This window comes from Capsicum annuum, chromosome 6 (genome assembly GCF_002878395.1).
Source record: "Capsicum annuum cultivar UCD-10X-F1 chromosome 6, UCD10Xv1.1, whole genome shotgun sequence".
NCBI classification, from domain to species: Eukaryota; Viridiplantae; Streptophyta; class Magnoliopsida; order Solanales; family Solanaceae; genus Capsicum; species Capsicum annuum.
Window position 1 is genome coordinate 199,711,924 of NC_061116.1, and position 19,362 is coordinate 199,731,285.

The 19,362-nt window shown below is 32.7% G+C and overlaps 2 long non-coding RNA genes across 2 annotated transcripts; one reads left to right on the top strand and one right to left on the bottom strand.

Annotated features, from left to right (window-relative positions):
- Nucleotides 1-9,867: 9,867 nt before the first annotated feature.
- Nucleotides 9,868-16,864, bottom strand: LOC124899314. The gene is made up of 2 exons (XR_007056647.1): nucleotides 16,651-16,864; nucleotides 9,868-10,495 (listed from the first exon to the last, which is right to left on the bottom strand). It is a non-coding gene; the product is annotated as an uncharacterized LOC124899314 (long non-coding RNA).
- A 407-nt stretch (nucleotides 16,865-17,271) lies between these two features.
- On the top strand, nucleotides 17,272-18,300 carry LOC124899315. Its single transcript, XR_007056648.1, has 2 exons — nucleotides 17,272-17,876; nucleotides 18,058-18,300. It is a non-coding gene; the product is annotated as an uncharacterized LOC124899315 (long non-coding RNA).
- Nucleotides 18,301-19,362: the final 1,062 nt, after the last annotated feature.

Genomic DNA, 19,362 nt, shown 5'->3' on the forward strand with positions numbered 1-19,362 from the left:
TGGTCAATTTTTTCTTGACTAAAAATTGGAGAAAAATTATGAAAGATGCGGTGAAAATTGAGATATTGTACTTTATACACACATTTGTGTTCTCCCAATTAGATAAAATTAATATCCCTGCCCGAGACTTCCACATGGTGGATGATGGAAGCTATAGTCGTTTTCCATGGGAAAAGTAGCTTTTGAGAAATTGATGGCTTCTATTAGCCGGTCGATGAATGAGGTCCAAAAATTTTACCATCTGAGTGGCCTGTCATACCGCTTCAGATTTGGTGGTATGAATGTTGTGCCAAATTTGATGAATCACTTGCCGTTCGTGTTCACAATTTATTTCCAAGAATGGTGAATTGAAAAGTGGTAAAACCCAAGCCTAGATACGAGGATCTTATGGATGATATGTTTAGTAAGGTAGTGTTTATTTCACCGTTATACTTTTGTAGCTCTATTCTTAATTTTTAAGGTACTTCTAATTTTTAGTCTTTTGTGTTACTTTTTTTGGCAGCTTGTATACAGGAATATAACTCCGTCACCACAGGAATTGAACCATCTTGATTTGCCAAATCCTTTCATGTTTGGTTCAATAGATAATGCTGCAGATGTAGCACAGACAGTAGCTGTACAACAACAATTTGAGAGGACTGCTCCGACTGAATTTGGAGATGAATTTGATGATTTTAGTACACCTCCTAGTGCAGGCCTTCTAAAAAAGATGAGGCTTGATACTGGTCAATCTTTACATCCTCCTGCAAAGAAACAAAAAATAGTTGAGGAGTCAGAAAAGGTTCGCTCACGAGCAGCAAAGTCCAAAAAACAGTCAGACAAGTTGTCTAAAGATAAAAATTTGGCAGATTCTTCAATTGATCATTCGGAGGCCCGAGTTTCTTTGGATAAAGATAAAGTTGTGCCTAATGTTGAGATGAGGGATGCCGATAAAGCACCTGCTGCTTCAGAGGAAAAGTTATCACTATCCAAATCTGATTTGGACGAGATAAAGTCTTATGTTAGGACTTATGTAAGTATAAAATTTTGTTGTTTTTGTTCTATTAATGTTAAAATATATATTATAGGTTAACATGAAGTCCAAAATGTTATTCACAATGTAGTTTGACATGAAATTCAATGATCTTCAAAAGTTGATGGTCGATCAATATACAGGACTTTTGGAAGTTGTGAAAGAAGGATTTGCTTCATTTGGCAAGGTATTCATAGTTTATCACTAGCATCGCTATGTTACTGTATTATTCTAATTTCTTATCTTGCATGTTTCTCAATATCCAATGCATGAAAGTGAAAAAGGCAACCTAAATATAGAAGTGGATCCTTCTCAATCTGTTAATAAGCACACAACGGATGCTAAAAGTTATAATATTGTAGATGTTGCTGGTCAATCATGTAAATTAGGTATCAACGAAGGAGCAATTGAGGAATCCTTGAAGGTAATTAAATTGACTTAATTATATTATCGTTTTGTTACAACTTGCTCAAAATATTACCTTCTAATAATTTAGATGTTATTTTTTGAATTGCTCAAACTGTTAATATAATGGTGTGTATATGAATCACTGTAATACATCTTACACCATATGTATCACTTTGATACATCTGACATCATATGTATCACTTTGATGCATATAGACAATTTAAACAAACTTCCAGTAATTGATTCATCATATGTTTTCAATTGTTTCATATTAAAATGTTAAGTTTAATTACTAACAGGAAGCTGAGAGTTCGTACGCAGACAAGCTGCAAGAAGTTGATAGGCATAGTACAGATGTTGAAGTAGATGAAGCTATAATGAAAGAACGCGTAATGGTAATATCAATTTATTTATAGCCAATTTTATTTTGTAATTTGAAGTAGGTTACAACCTTATTTTAAGTTTTTATGTGGCATAAAAAATTTTCAGTAACAATATTTTAATGTTATTATAGATGCTTAATAAATAAAATTCCTAAAGTTGGTGATCTGTTATGTAAGTTTTTCAAATGTATCACAATGATACATAATGATTCATATGTATCACTATGATACATACACATAATTTAGGAACTTCAATTCTAAACTTCATTGTAACACTAACTTCTCATTTTAAATACATCACATAGGAATCTGAAGAAGCCCTTCAAAATACAGATGAAGATTTGTCTAAAGCTATTACCTTGTACATACCACCATCGTGTGCTACCTATCCAACATGGATCAATTATATAGATGCTGCAACTATTGATACATGTGATCGGCAAGGCAACATTGATAATCAGTTTTATATTAGCGACAGCGCTATTGCAGCTATTTCTCAGGTCCCTGTGTGCAAGACAAATCTGAAATATGTAAGGAAGCTTCCTTCCAGGAGAAATAGGTAGCCATCAAAAGTATATCAGTCACCATTTGTCAGTATGTTTGATTTTGGGTCAAAAGATAAAGAAGTCATCCAGTCGCATTAAAAGTTGAAATATCCGTTTGAAGATCATAACATAAATGGACCATATGCTGAAGATCTCTTCTTTAAATTTTCTGTTTGGATGTCAACTGGACTGTAGAATCCACATGCTACTAAGTAATATTGATGAATCATCTTTCACAATATCATCTATATGTACTACTTTCAATACTTATATAAATTATAATTTGATTTCAGGAAAGGAAAGGATGAGTACTACACGGACAAACACGCTGATCTAAAACCAACTCTTGATTTTGTAGTTGCACACCCGGTGAAAAAACGTTGGTTTTATGACATGGCGAAATCGAGTAATTGTTGGAATGATGAGGTATGCCTCAAAGAAATATATATATATATATATATATATATATATATATATATATATATATATATAGCAATTAACCTTTTTATTATTAAAGCACAATCTGATTTTAAAATATGACCCAACAAACTTTAATGTTTACAAAATAAATACAACTTTTCTGGTAGTAAATGTATCATAGTGATACATCTGAGTATCATATGTATCACTGTGATACATATGATGTATGACTTGAATTTAATTTGAAAATTTAATAAGGAAGCATGGGTTAGTGTCATCATTTGAACAACAAATTATTATACTTGTTGATTATTGAAGTAATTGAATGTTGATTATTTGTACTAGCCAACTATATGAATCTACACTTATATGAATCAAAAGTTAAATGAATCACTGGTAATATGAATCACCTATTCTTACAAATCATAGTTTTTTATTACAACATATCGATGTGGTATTCTACTATCTTAGAAAGAAAGCAAAAATGGATACAACCAGTGAATATAGATATACCACTGTGAATTGCGTTTTCATGAACTACATCCATGATACATTCACTCATTATCACCGAAGTCATTCTCAGATTGATCTTAGCTCGCATGTCGAAAACATTCGCTCAATGAAAGTGGCTTCGATGGAGAAATCAATTTGTGAGATTATGCAAGGACTATGCATTCCAGCTGGTATTCCATGGCATTTAATTGATGAGGTTTATGTGCCAATAAATTATAAAGGTTCATTTCACTAGGTATTGGCAGTCATAGTACTCAAGGAAAGATGCATTCTTGTTTACGACTCAATGAAAGGTCATAGAGGTCATACTGATAAGATAAAGGAGCTTGCTGAAATGTTGTCAACTTATTTGACAATATCTGATTTTTTTGAGAAAAAAGATCGCACAGACTGGTCACTTCTAGATGCATACAAGGATAAGACGGACTAGCATGCATTCGATGTTCACATTGTTGATGGAATTGTGCAACAATCAAGCGGTATATTGTAAGTATCATTTATTTTTTTGAATATATTATTTTAAGTAAGAGCTCGCGGCAACACATAAAATACCTAATTTACTGTTTTTCAGGGATTGTGGCTTGTTTGTTGCAGTATATGCTGAATTTTTAAGTGATCGGCATCAAATACCATCTTTAGATTTTGATTCGAAAAAGCATCGTACAAGATACGCATCCTTGTTATGGGATTATGGTGTGAACAAGGCATCACTGGATATGTTAGTGACAACCAAGATCCGCCTAGGCCTAGATGCACCTTCATTTGATCTGAGGATACAGAGATGATTGATGTTCAATCGTAGTTCTCTAGCATTTATTGTGTGACAAAAGGAAATTGGTTTCTTATGTTTGTGGAATTCAAGATTTTCATTTTTTTTATGTTTGGAAATTTCTGGATATATTGTGAACCGTGTTTTTTTGAATGAATGTCATGACATTTTAACTTAGAAGCATATATGGTACTAGTACTTCTGTGGGTATTTTAACTTACATAATCTATCACAAATTTTTAGTTTTATCTATTCATATGTATCATCAATATTTTGTTAACAAACAGAATTGATCTAATATGTATCACTAAATACCATATGAATCACCTTTTATATTACTAACCAATTTTTAAACGAATCACCAAATACAACTTTATAAGTTGTATTTTGTTATCACCATTTATAATCTGTAATCATATGAATCTCCACTTTCATGAAATCTCCACCTTCATGTATCACTGGTTAACATATGTATCACCAATTCAAAATTTCGAGATAAGATGTAATTAGCAAACTATCCAAGATTTTATGTAATTTTGCTGAAACTATCCGATATTTATGTAAGTTACTCTAAAATGAATCACCAGTTAAAAATGATTAGACTTGAATAAACTGTAACCAATATGTTAAAGATGGATCACCAATTACCGTATGTAGCACCAAATACCATATGAATCACCATTTATATTCTTAACATGTTTTTATATGACTCATCAAATACAACTTAAAATGTTAAGATGAATTCTTTTGTCGCCATTTATATTCGGTAATCATATGAGTCTCCAGTTTCAGGAATAGCCATCTATATTCTTAAAATGAATCACCATTTAAAAGACATTATAAATGGCGAAAACGCAACTAATATGTTCAAAATGTATCACCAATTAACATGTCAATGATAATTTCTAATATGAAACAACTAATTTTGCACGAATGGTTTATATGAATCACATAACAATATTAAGTTTTTTTTTATATGTATCAATTGAAAACAATATGATTAACATGTAACAATAATTAACCTGTTCAGATTAAATAGTAGTATGTATCACTTTATAATTTCATTTAGGGAATGCATCACTAGCATTCCTCAGTAACTCTTAACATATCTGCATAAGATAATAGTAATAATGAATTATAAATGATAATCTTACAAAGACATATCTTTTTCAATTGTAAACGAAACATATCAAGCAACGAATTTTTGAGAAATTAACTCAAATTACTGAATTCAAAACATTGAACTAAGTAAACATGTATGATTAAACTTTAAAGACAAAATGTCACATCTTTTTTGGAAAGTAGTTGCAACTACGTCTGTTGTGGCCTTCATACCCACACTTTCCACAACGATTTGATGTTGATGAAAAATTTTCACTACTTTTCTTTTTTCTATCTTTGTTGGGTCTTTCTGGTGGGCGTTTATATTTTGGAGGCAAAACCACATCTTTTAACACCTCCGGTGGTACATGTCAGTCTCGTTTATCGGGCATTGGACAAAACGACATTTCATAAGTCTTCACCAATGCCTTCTTCTTGTACTAATCTGAGCAGTATGGCTTCAATTCATTTACATGTTTGCTTTTCAAAACAGCAATAGCGTGCGCGCTTGGTATCTCATCAAGCTGAAATCTACCACAACTGCAAGTTCTATTATCCAACCGAACAATGTATTTTCTTCCTTCTTCATACACACCGTATATGTAGTTAGTTGATTCCCTAATTTGAAAATATTATTCCATAAATTTTACGTAAGTCAACATAATATGAGAACCATAAAAGACGGAGATTAATTAAATATAAAGAATAAAATTTCAAGTGGAAGCATATTTCAATATATGTATCAAAATGATACATATGACTCCCAGATGAATCACTTTGATACATCTGTTATCAGAATGTTAAAAAAAAACTGTGAAATACCTTAGTTAAAGTATACATATTGTTATTTTAACTTACCATCATCCTAATGACTTTGCCTCGTTCAATTAAAGAATTTGTTGAAACCGACCTCCCAATGAATTTTTAGAAAGAAAGCTAGATCGGTCTCTATTTTTTCGGTTCCACACACCAAATAAGATTCTGACCTATTCAAGAAAATCTAAAATTGGCAATTCACGAGCCTCAACAAGACGAGAGTTGATACATTCTACAATGTTGGAAGTCATCATCCTCCCCCTATTTATTGGAGCATGAACTCGTGACCACTTTTCAAATCCAACATTTTTCAAATGTACCTTAACTCTATTGTCAATCTTTCTCACTTTACACATTAGCTCATCAAAATCATCCAACTTGTATGCTTTAGTCATGGCAAAAAACTCGCCGGTCAGCTTGTCCTTACTCTTTCTATAATTTGTGCAGACATTATTTCAAAGATGTCAAATACAAGTAAAATGTGGTATACATGGATAGACCACACTAACCGCCTTGATTATGCTTTCATGTTTATCAGATACTACGCACATATTATTGCGCTCACCGAAAGCACACTTGAATTGATGAAAAAACCACGTCCATGATGAATCATTCTAGAAATCTACAACCCCATACGCAAGCGGCAATATATGTCCTGATACATAAAATTACACAATTATTATGTCTAACTTATATAACAATTACCAAAAAATCACTACATGCAATACCTGCTCCATCAAGTGTGCTAGCTGAAAGGAATGTTCCCTGATATGGTCCTCTCATGTGACTACCATCTACTACCACAACAGGCCTACAATACCCAAATCCCCTAATGAAATGCTGTAGTGCTATGAATAGATACATGAACTGATTATCTAGAGACTTATGCATCCTTATATGTGAATTGGGATAAATCGAATTCAACATATATACGTAGGTAGGCATTTTCTTATATCCGTCAGCTGGTCGCCCTCTCAACATTTTTAAAGCACGTTCTTTAGCACGCCACGCCTTCATGTAATCTATGTCCAAATCAAGTTTCCTTTTTGTATCTTCAATAATGTCGCTTGGGGTGATTATTCTTTTGTAATTGACTAACTTTGGAGCTGTTATTCCAGCTACAAAGGCAATTGTTGCATGCTTTTGCTCAAACACTCTATCCATTATTGAGCATGTGTGTACATCGTTGAAGCTACGACTATAAATGTATCAGTACCATGCTTACAGGACGCCTTAAATACCCAACTACATTCCAGCGATTTGCACAGCAACACATAACTAAAATATATCACAAATGTCGCTAATATGAAATTATGTTAATTTGTTTATACATGAATCGCAAAATACCATATGAATCACTAAATCAATCAAAAAATGAGCGACATTTTTTGTATTATATAATTCAACAGTTAATTCAATCAAAACATGAACCACTAAATCTGTTATTCTTTTGTATTATAGAATTCACCAGTTATATGAATAACATGTTTTTCCAACCTGTTTATATGAATCACCAATAGAAATCACCAATTTTATGAAAATTTAATTATATTAATCACAAATATGAATCACCATATACATAAATATCCACATACAATACTAATTAGTTATTTGTGTCACCTATATGAATCACTTGTTTTTTTCAACAACGATTACATTAATCACCAAAATAAAAAAAATTATATGAATAGCCAACTATCTGAATCAAAACTTATATTAATCACCAGTTATATGAATCACTAGTTATTTGAAACTTATGTTACATTTATAACCCACATAAAAAATCAGGTATATGAATCACCATTTACATTAATCACCAAAATTAAAAATCAGTTGCATGCATCACTAGTTATATGAATCACCAGTCATATGAATAACCTGTATTTCCAATTAGTTAATATGAATCATCAACATGAATCGCCATTTATATGAATATCCATTTATATAATTAATAACCAATTATATTTATGACCAATACGAATCACCATATATATAAATATCAACTTACAATAACAATTACTTATTTGTTTCACTTATATGAATAACTAGTTATATAAATCACTTGTTATTTGCAACAATATTTACATAAACTAATATACAAATGTGTCACTACAACTTCCAGATGTATCAACTTGCGAAATAAATCAATAACTATCATTAAAAAATAAAAAACGCACCTCTGCTTGTCAGATCTCTCAGCTCTACAATTGAACCTATGCTTGATTGAATAGTTACGCATTACCGAGACAAGTGTATCTTTATTTTTATACTTTTGGTTCACCTTAACAACACTATTATAGCAATCACTTATCAGTTCTTCACCACCCACATTAACAATTGGCAGAGATTCAATGTTACCAACTACAGCAAGTGCAAGTTCACACGGCTCAACAAAATCATAACACTCAATCATCATATTATCTGCGTCAACACCATCACTGTCAATTACAATATCACTCGTTGTAATACACAGTGGATACTTCCCGAATATTGATTCAGCTTTCAAAATCTGAAGAAAAAGTTTCACAGCCATATCATTATGAATCTCCAACGCTGATGAATTTCCTTGAGCAACGTATTTTGCATGAATTCTTTTCAGAGATACGTCAATTTTCAATTGAGTTGATATGGAGTTCATAAAATCGCGGTACGACGCTTTTTCATGAATTATAATCCTATCAACCCGATAGTTATCGTATCTTATTTCAGAAATCCATTTTCCAGAATGACGCAACAACATAGTGACGAGATCTATTGAAGAAATACCGAAAAAAATTGAATATCAATTTTTTGGTTCCAAATTTTGAAAAAATTTGAGATTCTAATTTGGTTTGCTTCAATGTTGAACTATAAACAAATGGAATTGCGTTTTCGACACTTGTAACAGTTTAGGCGAGATTTATGTTATTAAAATCTCAGAAAATCTGGTGCTTCCTAAAATAATTACCTGATCTGTTACACATGTATCACTTTTAGATATGTATCACTGCTTAACATATGTATCACCAAATCAAAATTTTGGGATAAGATGTAATTAGCAAAAAAAATAGAATTTTATGTAATATTGATAAAACTTTCAGGGATTTATGTAAGTAACTCTATATCAAAAGTGGATCGACCCATTATGACTCCATCATCAGCCAATCCTGCAAGTAAATGGATAACTTAGCAGGCCAGACCTGTTATATACACTTCACAAGCCTCCCATTGGAATCAATTTGGTTGTAAGTCACCATTCCAGATCGTTACATAAATAGCCTATTCGATAACATTACCTTTTTAGACAATATACATAAATAATGTATATTTTTTTTTGATAGAAAAGGGATATTTATATTAGATCTATTCCAATGCATTAATAATTAGGCCCAACTTCATTGTACATTTTACAAAATTCCTTTTTGTAATTGTGCCTTTTTTTCTTTCTCCTTTCACTACAAAAAAGGGGTCAAATTGCGGGGGTTAATTTTAAGATTTGCGGGTATTTTAACCCCCCCCCCCCAAATATAATTTCGGAGGTTCCCAAAACCCCCACAATACGAGCCGTCACAAACAATGTACGACAGTTTTGTCCCAACTCTCATAATTAATTTGCGTGGGTTATTTTGCGGCGGTTGACTCCCCGTTACTCTAAATTAATTCATTTTATAATAAAATTTTATTTAAAATTGCGGGGATTTAAAACCTCCGCAATCTTTTTTTTTTTAAATTTAGTAGGACCCATCAATTTCAATAACTAATTATAGATTCTAATTTTAGGTCAAATTTAATTGCTCCTTTAAGCATAACCTACAATCCAATATTTGTTCAATTAATATATCACTATAAAACATGAGTAATTAAACATTGTAATTGACAAGCAAATCAAAAATACATTGAACATTAAACTTCAAAATTAAATTTTCAACATTAACATCTTCAAACTCCAAATTTTCAACATTAACTAGTATCTTCAAACTCCAAAATTAAATTTAAACATAAAACCTTCAATGTTCTAAGATTCACTCCAACCACACAATTACATTATCATAATTGAATATCTAAGATAATTTACAACGATTGTCTTGAATAAAACAATGTACAAGTGCTATAGGATAAAACAAGAAAGCTACAATACAAGTCTAAAGTGGATAAGTGGTAGAGATGAAAGCAAAAGTGCCAATTACAACAAAGATCACCATAGATACCAATACTTCAGCAAAAGATAAAGTTGTGGAACTCTATTGTTTTGCTGAAGACAATAAAGTTATTGTTGTTATTGTAGTTCTTGCATTGATAGCAAGAGCTACTATGGCAAATGGTAGGAAGAAAGAAGGCACTCCAATTGCCTGCGCTAGTCGTATAATGTTATCCATGATTGGATCTACACACAGTGTCAATATAGCAATACCCAAAATCACTTGTAACACAGACTTGTAGAATACCCATTTTAACACCAAAGACTGGTTGAAAAGTCCATAATTTCCTCTTACAGCTTCATCTAAAAACTTGTTGACTTCTCCCCATATCACCTGTAGACAATCAGTTTCTGAAGGATAATTCCTTCTTAATTAATGCAAATATTAAAACTCTTTTAACTCTCTGTAATAAATATGTGTAAACATCTGTAAGTCAGATAGGATGGGAGAGTTAATACTTCATAAATGTGATACAAATGACGGTTTCCTACAAATGCAACTTTGTGAAAGAAGAAACATTCGGAAGTTTTAAAAGTTACTTTATTAACTATGTCATTAATTCAAAGAGTAATGTTACATTCCGTACATTAACTCTTTTCTCTTCTTTAACTCTTCTGATGGATAAACGTAAATGATACACCTATTTAAGGAGAATCATTTGGGAGCTAAACATGCAGAAAATATAGAAAACAAATTACTCTCTCCCCCATCAATTCTTTATTTTAGTCTTGACTTCCTATTCTTTTCAACTCTTGGGAAACTGGCTTAGGCAACCTTTAAACTTCCAGCCACGAGTGCACGTGTTTGGAAGTAGCTGTGGAACCTTGGGGAGCGACTGAATAGAAGGTTTGCACCGGAGTCGGGCCAAAATCGCTTTCAAGGCAGTGGCTTGCCACGACACAGCATTTGTGATAACTTTCTTACTATTATTAATTCCTATCAAATATCAATATTGTAGCATTTTTTCCAACAATTTGAAAGCGATCTCCTTACATGCAATATTGATAAATGGCTATTTCCTTGAACAAAACTTTTTCTGATTTGTCAAAAATTGAGCCATTGAACGAAAATAATTTTAAAAAATGGTCACAAAGACTTTTTATTTTCTTAGAACAGTTAGAAGTTAATTATGTTTTGTTTAATAATGGATCTAACATCATTACTGGTTCTAATACCACTATGATTGTTGATGAATTTGGTAAAAAGAAGACTAAAAAGAATAACATAAATGCTAGAGGGTATTTATTGAGTCATATGACTAATACTTTATTTGATTTATTTTTTACTAACAAATCTACTAAAGAAATATGTGATAGTTTGCAAAACTCAAAATAGGGGGAACAAAATAATGTCCAAGTTCATCTTGTTGAGAATGATGACGTGATTGCAGCAGTAGTCGTCGAGACAAACTTGATGTCTAACAAGACTGAGTTGGTGTTGGACACAGCAGCCTCAAAACATTTCTGCCCCAACAAAGAGAAATTCCATGACTTTGAGGAATCCACCAATGGCGAGTGCGTCTACATGGGTAACTCCGCTACTGCTGGAGTTATGGGTAAAGGAAAAATTTTACTTAAATTAACTTTTGAAAAAATATTATCCTTGAACAATGTTCTGTATGTTCCCTTGCTTCGTAGAAACTTAGTTTCTGGAGCACTTCTCAACAAAGTAGGCCTTGAACTTATTTTTGAAGCAGATAAAATAATTATTTCTCGTGGAGGAAACTTTGTTAGGAAGGGATACCTTAGTGGGGACTTATTTGTAATGAACATTGATCATGAGATTGTCAATAATGCAAATATTCCTAATTCTGCTTGTATTACTGAGTCTATTAATTTATGGCATGGTAGGTTAGGTCATGTTAATATTGCTGCTATTCAAAGACTTAGAAAAATGGAATTAATTCCTACCATAAATATTTATGATATTTCTAAATGTCCTGTGTGTGTAGAAGCAAAGCATGCTAAGAGACTTTTTAAATATGTTACCAGTAGAAAGACCGAATTGCTTGAACTAGTACATTTAGGCTTAGCAGATTTTAAGAACACTATTTGTAAAGGTGGAAAGAAGTATTACATTAATTTTGTTGATGAATTTTCTAGGTACACTAAGGTATATCTCCTTAAGTCTAAAGATGAGGCTGAAAGCATATTTTTAAAATTCAAAGAAGAAGTAGAAAATTAATTAGACAGAAAAATCAAGAGATTTAGATCTGACAGGGATGGTGAATGTAATACTAAAACTCTAGAAGATTTTTGTGAGAAAAATGGTATTATCCATGAGTTTAGTGCTCCTTATACTCCCCAACAAAATGGTGTAGCTGAACGAAAGAATAGAACTCTTAAGGAAATGATGAATTCTATGCTTTTAAGCTCAGGTCTACCTGACTATATGTGGGGGGAAGCTGTCTTGTCTGCATGCTATATTCTTAATAGAGTCCCTCATAAAAAGTTAGACAAGACCTTATATGAGTTATGGAAAGGATTTGCCCCTAACTTGAAATTTCTAAAAGTGTGGGGGTGTTTGGCTAAGATTGGTCTAACTTATTTTGAACGAGTAAATGTAGGTTCTAAGTCCTTTGATACTGTCTTTATTGGTTATTCTCAAAACAGTGTTGCATATAGATTTATGTCTTTAAATGATTATTCTATTTATGAATCTAGAGATACAGAATTTTTTGAGCATGTTTTTCCTTTGAAAAATGTTGTGCCTAGTGATGTATAAAATAATACTTTTGTATCTGTGTCTGTTAACTCTCATGTTATGCCTGCTTCTGATGTTAATGCTAATGAGTATGAAAATGAACTAAGAAGGAGTAAAAGACGTAGAACTGAGACTAGATTTGGTCCTGATTTTATCACCACCTTCTTAACTGAGGATTTTGATATCGATACTTTAAATGATGAATTAGTGTCTATCTACTTAATAGAAAAAGACCCTAAGACATATGATGAAGCAATAAGTTCGATAGATGCGATATTTTGGAAAGAGGCTACTAAAAGTGAATTAGACTATATAGTTTCTAATCACACATGGGACTTGTATGATTTGCCTAAAGGTTGTAAACCCATAAGTAGCAAGTGTATATTCAAGAAGAAATTAAGTCCTGATGGTAAAATTGATAAATATAAGGCTAGACTTGTGATTAGGGGCTTTAACCAAAAGAAACGTGTTGATTATTTTGATACTTATTTTCCTGTGACTAAAATAGCGACCGTTAGAACTCTTATTGCTCTAGCTACTATTCACAATTTAGTGGTACACTAAATGGATGTCAAAACTACATTTTTAAATGGTGATTTAGAGGAAGAGATCTATATGGCTCAACCTGAGGGTTTTGTGGTCTCAGGACAAGAGGATAAAGTATGCAAATTAAGAAAGTCCTTATATGAACTTAAGCAGACACCTAAGTAGTGGTATGAAAAATTTGATTTCACATTAATAGATAATGACTTTGTTGTTAATTCATTTGATACCTGTGTTTATTCTAAAATAATATGATCAGACTGTGTGATTATATGTTTATATGTGGATGGCATGTTAATCTTTAGCCCTAATGTGAATGTTATAAATGAGACTAAGAAATTTTTATTTTCTAAATTTGAAATGAAAGACCTTGGAGAAGCTGATGTGATTTTAGGAATAAAAATCAAAAGAAATGTTAATGGTTTCTCTTTGTGTCAGTCTCATTATATTGAGAAAATATTGAAAAGGTTTAATTGTTTTGGTGTAGTTTCAGTGAGAACTCCTTATGATCCTAGCATACACTTGAAAAAAATAAAAATTTCAGTGTTTCTAAAACTGAATATGCTAAAATAATCGGGAGTGTAATGTTTCTCATGAACTATACTCGGCCTGATATAGCTTATGCTGTTAGTAGATTGAGTAGATATACTCATAATCCCAGTAATGAACATTGGCATGCTCTTCATCGCTTGTTAAGGTACTTGAGAGGTACTATGGATTGGTGTTTGCATTTTAATAAATTTCCTGCTGTTTTATAAGGTTTTTGTGATGCAAATTAGGTGACTGACAATGATGAAGTTAGCTCTACCAGTGGCTATGTGTTTACTTTGGGTACAGGTGCTATTTCATGGAAGTTTTCAAAGAAGACTCGTATAGCATATTCTACTATGGAATCTGAATTCATTGCTCTTGAGTTGGCAGGGCAAGAAGCTGAGTAACTGAGAAGTCTTTTGACAGATGTGCCTTTATGGGGAAGACAAATGTCACTAGTCTCTTTACATTGTGACTCACAGACGGCAATTGGAATTTCTAAAAATAGTGTATACAATGGTAAAAAGAGACATATTCGCATCAGACATGGTGCAATTAAACACTTGTTGAAACATGGTGTTATTTCCTTGGAATATGTAAGATCCGAAAGAAATTTGGTGGATCCTATGACCAAGGGTTTGACAAGAAAAATGGTCCTTGAATCATCGAGAGGGATGGGGCTAAAACCCATGGATTGAGGTAATATGGTGGATACCCATTTGTGGTCAAACGAAGCCATATAGGCCGTCAATAAACACTACATATCCTATCCCTATGGCGTGAGGTAGTGTATTATAAGGTTGAGCCTATTTTTGCTCTTAATGATCCATAGCCTTAAGGTGGTCTATGAGATAGATTTGATGGGTCACCTACGTGAGTGTAAACGGTTGGTCTCCTTTTTATGAAAGATTTGGATTATCTTTCTAGAGCACTCATGAGACCCAAGGTTTGTGTGCATGACCATAAACGCACTTTGTAGTATCGCGGAGGCTGCTTAAAATCAAGGATATAGTATGTGTTATGGGGGTCTCAACTTATGTCCATCTAGTTCAAGAGTACTTCACTTTTTGGATATTTGTTGTTGCCTCACATCACTATGTGCCAATTCAGATCGAAAGATATTGACACTTAAGTACATGTTCCTTCCATTTGCCCAAAAACTATTCCATTCTTTATCTTTGCGTTAGTGGAGGATTGAAGGATAATTCCTTCTTAATTGATGCAAAGATTAAAACTCTTTTAACTCTCTGTAATAAATATGTGTAAACATCTGTAAGTTAGATAGGATGGGAGAGTTAATACTTCATAAATGTGATACAAATGACGGTTTTCTACAAATGCAACTTTGTGAAAGAAGAAACATTCGGAAGTTTTAAAAGTTACTTTATGAACTCTGTCATTAATTCAAAGAGTAATGTTACATTCCGTACATTAACTCTTTTCTCTTCTTTAACTCTTCTGATGGATAAACGTAAATGATATACCTATTTAAGGAGAATCATTTGGGAGCTAAACATGCAGAAAATATAGAAAACAAATTACTCTCTCCCTCATCAATTCTTTGTTTTAGTCTTGGCTTCCTATTCTTTTCAACTCTTGGGCAATTGGTTTAGGCAACCTTCAAACTTTCAGTCACGAGTGCACGTGTTTGGAAGTAGCTGTGGAACCTTGGGGAGCGACCGGCTAGAAAGATTTGCACCGGAGTCGGGCCGAAATCACTTTCAAGACAGTGACTTACCACGACATAGTGTTTGTGATAACTTTCTTACTATTATTAATTCCTATTCAATATCAATATTGTAGCATTTTTTTCAACAGTTTCAACAGACCTTATCTGTCAAAATATCTAGTACACAGGTGGGCAATAATTTCATAGCAGCGGGGAATAGAAAATATCTATCAAAATATCTAGCTTTCTTTTTTTGCGAGTGGGTGGAATAGAAAATGACGGTTTCATAGCAGCAGTCGGATATTGAAAGATTCAAATATGTATGCATCACTCTCATGTATCAAAAAGAAAACATAGAAAAGGCCGTCAACTAAGAGGATGTTTGGCATGAAGGAAAATGATAGAAAATATTACTTCCTCCGTCCATGTTATTTGTATCATATTGTTATGACCCCATATATTTGTATAGTCAAAATCGAGTTACTAACACTATATAGCTATCCTAGAATTAAGAACGCCATCGAAAAATGTATGTTAATTTGATAAATCTGGATACTTTTGAAATTATATGGACATGACATGAGCCCATCCTTCGTTACAGCTATAAACTAATACCACCCAAATGGGCATCCAATTGATTTAATCCTCAACAGCGGCATACCCAATGTGTGGTTCCACAAAGTGAAATCTGGAAAGAGTAGAGCATACACTGACCTTAGAGAGGTTGGCTGCGTTAGACCACACAGAAAAACTGTCTAAAGCAGTTCAAGAAAAGTAGTATCAAAAGTGAAAGCATAACAAAATAAAATACTTCGACAATCATATAAGGTCAGAATTCAAATTAACAACTTAAAATTTAGAAAATTTTTCAAGTAATTTTTTTGTTCAATTTCCTTCTCTAGCATGTATATAACAAGACGAATAACTACCAGTACTTAATTACTAGTTCAAGAAGAACAATCCCTAATGAAACAGAGGATATCCAATACATGTCAACAATTAACATTATATCAGCAAACAAGTCACTAGTAATGTGCAAGAAAAAATTGAAAAGCTTACCACTTTCAACTCCAACAACCCGTCAAATGGCTGATATGTAGCAATTCTGCTTATACTCGAATCCGGAGTCGTCGTCATCATCTTGACACATTTTCTTCCAGCCATTCTTGAACTAAATCCAATGACCACTATAACCATACAAACAGAGACAATTCAAAATGGTCAAAACAACAAATAAAAGAAACAAATAGAAAGGAAAAAGTCCAATGCCCCAACAAGAATGTACTGCATTTGGTACGGATAAAAAATTGATTTAAATGATGCATATTAGTTATTTCTTTATTTCACAATGAAAATACAACTAATATTTGCCCTTTTTTATATTAATACTTTTTGAATTTTACATATTTTTATTTATAACATCTAAAATAAATATGAATAACGAATGTTAGTATGCATCTATAATCTATATCTATAATATATTAAAAACATGAAAACCTTTAAAAAAGTGATTTGAATATTTTAATCTTAATTAAAATATTTCGCAATAAATAAAATTATCTTTTTACTTATTTTCATCAATTATTAATTAATTATTATAAAATTAAAGTATCCTAAAATATATGGTAAATGGATGCATGTAAGTTGTACATGCAAAAGAAACCTCAAAATATATGATAAGAAAAAATTCAGTAAAATATGTTTTAACTTTTGGGTTAGTTTTAATAGATAATGTCACTTTTTATCTCTTTTTTAAACATACGTCATTCTTAATAAAAAAAACTAAAATGGAATGTTGAAATTAGGAGGAATGTCAGTCGTATAAAACCCCGTCAATCCAATGCCACTTCTCCACCACTCTCCCTTCAAATTTCTTCATCCAAAAAATGACACGTGTCAAAGAATTCTTCGTCGGAATGTTAGATTCCGGCAGGAACATTGATTTTTCTAAAAGAAAGAAGAAACTGTACTTGGCCATTGTTGCCTCAGTCATTCTTGTTGCTGCAGTCATCGGAGTAGTCGCCGGAGTAAAATCCCGTAAAAATAACTCCGGTGACCATGTAGACATATATAATGGGCATTTCTCTGCAGCTCATGCCATAGTAAAGTTGCATGTAGCAACACTCTACATCCTGAACTGTGTTACTCTACAATTGTAAATGTTACTGATTTCTCAAAGAAAGTAACAAGCCAAAAGGATGTGATTGCATTGTCCTAGAATATCACTATCAAGTCCGTTCGAAAGAACTTCTATGCAGTCAAGAAACTCATCCAAACTAGAAAAGGTATCATTATTAAACTACATAATCACCTCATTAATTTGAAAGTTTAAATGAGTTGTTGGCTAAACTTAAAAGCTCCCCTCCAATTAGCTTGCAAAATACTTTTTGATTTATTTACACATTTGGTAAGCATCAAATTTACTCTACAATTACTTATTGTTGGTGCCATTTTTCTTTAATGTAGAGAAATGGTTAGTTTGAGCCAGCCATGGAGATCGGAGTGTGCAGGGCAATGGCATTAGGCTGATGGCAAAATAACAAGATTCGTCCACGAATTGGGGTTGGAATTACGAGTTATGAACTTCTATTCGTGCTGATGAATTTCAACGATGTAGATGTCAATATTAACTATTTTCTCTAACTAGAGTTGCATTTTCCATCTTCACCTTTAAAACCTCTTTGCAAAGATTATACAGGATTATTTCCTTACTGAGTTTTAGCTGAATTCTCTACATGTTAATTACTGGTTTTCATTTATTTTGAACTTGGGTTTTGCTTAAAAAAAATTTCTCCTGTTGTTTCTGGTCTTTGATTAACAAGTCTTTCAGAAACTGCAGGATCAAAAACCACTCTTTTCATTCATTTTCTGAGAGAAAAGAGAATGGGAAGTGGTAAATTAGGCGATTCAGGTGTGGTTGCGCTCACAGCTAAGATCATGATGGCTGTCATAGCATTTGTTTTCTTTGTGGTGGTCTTGGTATTCTTCCTTCACTAATTAATACGCGAGGTTTTTCACTAGATATCGGCAAGAAGACAGATGATAATCCGAACGCTGGCACACTTTGCTGGAGGCTATCTAGAAGGGCATGCACTCCGCAGAGGGCTTGACCCTTCCATCCTTAAAACTATACCTGTAATTCCATTTAATACCAAGGATTTCAACGATGTAGATGTCAATATCCACAACGGCGTCAAGACGAGATGAGATCGAGACGGAGATAGTTCATCTGTTCGCTGCGTTTACGGATGGCGTTTTCGGCATAAATTCTAGAGCTGTCCATGTTACCTTTTTCGATTGCCTTCTTGACCTTGAGCTTCTCAGCCTTTTCATTTTCGAGCTTGGCGTTGGAGGCTCTTCGATGTGAACTTCAGCTCCTTTATCTGATTCATCATTTTCTCCGCGTTTCCCATTCTCTTGGATTCAATCGCCTTCTTCAATTTCTCGAGTTAGGGTTTTTGCCAGAGGATTGTTCCTTATTGATCGGACTAAAAGTGCAATTTCCTACTTTTGCATATCCTTTGCGTAGGATTTAAGAAAAGAAATCAATTTCTTCTGTGTTATAAAATAAAGTAACGGAGTAAAGAAATTAAGGAACTGATTATTTATTGATCTGCGTACAAAATAAAAATAAATGCATGCCTTATATAGGCAATTATGCCAACATTCCAAGCAATGGGAATTATTGGTTTTGTGCCTCGAATAATGAATATCTTGTAATATGCATTTTTTTCTCAACTGCCTCATTAAAAATCTTATTAAGAAAAATCA